Source organism: Pollachius pollachius (genome assembly GCF_949987615.1).
Source record: "Pollachius pollachius genome assembly, chromosome: 7".
NCBI classification, from domain to species: Eukaryota; Metazoa; Chordata; class Actinopteri; order Gadiformes; family Gadidae; genus Pollachius; species Pollachius pollachius.
In genome coordinates, this window is record NC_136940.1 from 9,218,238 (window position 1) to 9,220,737 (window position 2,500).

Below are 2,500 nucleotides of genomic sequence, written 5' to 3' on the forward strand. Positions count from 1 at the left end.
GAGATTTGGTTAAGATCTGTTAAAGGGTTAGGTGTAGCTTAACCCCAGGTTAATGTATTAGGTTAGGAATGGTAAGTTTAGATATTAGCCTAGAGAGGGTAGGTTTAGATAATGGGTTCTTGTGTGTTGAAGGCCAGGGAAAGACTCTGTAAAGGAAGCAATGCATCATGGGAATACCCACCCCTGGAGTCCATCTACGTGCGCGCTAAAGCGCACCAGGTCCTGTCTTACAGGCTCCGCTCCTATCAGCGTCAAAGCTCGCTCCATTTCTCCTGTCTCTTCTCACCATCCCAGTTTGATCTTTCTCCTTCTGTCTCTCTAGCTTCCGCTACCTTTATCTTTCATTCACTAAATATATAAATATATACATCTTGATCTTTGTTGAATCCTCTCCACTCTCCCTTCGGCCTAATTTGCAGTGTCTGCGTGTGTCTGGATTGACCGTGCGCGCCATGCGTTCCCTCACATCTCATGTAGTGTGCCAAGTCGTCTGATCCTTCAAACACTTCCGTTCCCTCCGCCGCTGCCAGCCGCTGCTGATACCATTTATGAATCATTTCCGTTTCAACATCTCTTTCCTTTTCTCTTCCCTTCTCTCCTCTCAGCAAAGCCAGACCTCTCTGAAAACACACACAGGCCTCTGTGTAAGCACGTGTGTGTGGGTGTCTATGTGTGCTTGTGCATGTGTATGTATGCGGGTGCGTTTGTGCGTGCGTGTGCATGCCTGTGTGTGTGTGTGTGTGTGTGTGTGTGTGTGTGTGTGTGTGTGTGTGTGTGTTAGTACAAAGATAGGCCTAGTTCTGCTGCTGCTGTCCAGTTGCCCCTAGTAGATTGTGAACAGAAGGTTCTCCTGGAACACTTTCTGGTGTACTGCTGCCTGAAGGCCTCAACTGGATTGGAAGTTTTCTCCGGATGTTTGGGAAGTTCAGTTCCTTAGTGAACCACCTCAAGCACATACACTGGCTACGACACGCACGTTCATGCATCCAATCAAAGGCCACGAGAGACTTTAACTTAGAGTGTGTATGTGACGGAGATATGCAGACCACAGGTATCATGGGCACAATGCTTATAGAATGCAGCCGTGGACACGCACCTGCTGAGAAGAAGTCCATCAAGCTCCCACAGATGGTCTAAGAGGAACATGTGTGGCTCTTGGAACATCTGCAGGAGCCCACGTGGGAGTTTAAATCAAGTTTGGCCGTCTGTGGTGTGCCAGGGCCATTGCAATTGGTTGCACGATGGTGCCAATATCAGCACTGGCACCACCCCAGATCTCCCCCCCTCCCCCCTGGGAGGGATCCTTGATGGCCAGCCAGGCTCTTCAAACATTTGGGGAACAGATCTGTGTGTGTGGAGCGTAAAAAAAACAACACTTTGATCGCGATGATACTTCCCCTCTCCCTAATGCTCATCTCTTAATACTGCTGGCTTCGCCCTGCTTCTCAAATGAACAACCTGCTGGGTTTGGTGTCGTAGAGAGATAAGGTCTCCTTTCATCTTAAAATAGCAGGGTGTTGACTGTCTGGAGAGCAGTGGCTAGCGACATTAAGCTAGCGGGCCCGGACTGTGCACCACATGGACCTTCAACACTGCTTCTCATTAGCCTGCTGGAACATCTGTTTTATCTGACCGGCCATCGCCTCCATCTTTGAAAAACGACAAAACAACCATCAAAAGCTCTTGATCAATACCACGAGGTGAACGGACGAACCAGACGGAGGATTTATCGCAGTTCCAATCTCATGTTGATTTGATGTAGAGAGGTTTAACATCCCACACACTCAGGGCTTAAGGGTTGGAACACTTGCGTTTCACTTGATGTTTTTGCTTTGTGTCCTTCAACGTGCCCAGGTCCGCTTCTGGACCCAGCAGGGACACTCCAGTTACTTCCTACTGCTCCTGTTCCTCAGGTGAGGCTCGGTTCCGGTTAATAGAGAAACAGGTCAGCGTTAGAAACCCATCAGTAAGCACCAAGGCCTGCCCTTTAGAACAACACAGTGTACGGTGCACAGGCAGAATAGCCAACGAGGTATCTGCTGTACGTGAGCCTGGTAAGGGGAGATGCAGGTGGAGTTGAGCCATTCACAGCCTATCTTTGAAATACTTTTTTCCACGACGGCCTTCCGCATTTCCTGCAGGCAGTCCAGCACAAAGAAGATGTGGGAGGAGTCCATGGGTGCTAGGACGTGTCGTAGATGAAGTGCGTGTTAGAGATGACGGTTGATTGCCTTTTCCAGCTGAAGAGATGTCAGTTTCCATTTTTTTCCTTTTTCTGCCGATGTTTCTACAGAACAATGAAGACTGTGTGGTGTATTGTGTTGGTGTCTTTGTGTCTCTTCCTCACTGTGTTCAATATGCTGTTTGAGATGTTATTATCGATGATTAAGTGTTGCTCACGAAAGGGGCATTATTGATTCATACCCATCTCCATCAGTTCTCTTTCTTCTCAAAGAAAATAATTCCCATGACGGATGAAGGTGTTGCAGTGGCTGTCTTG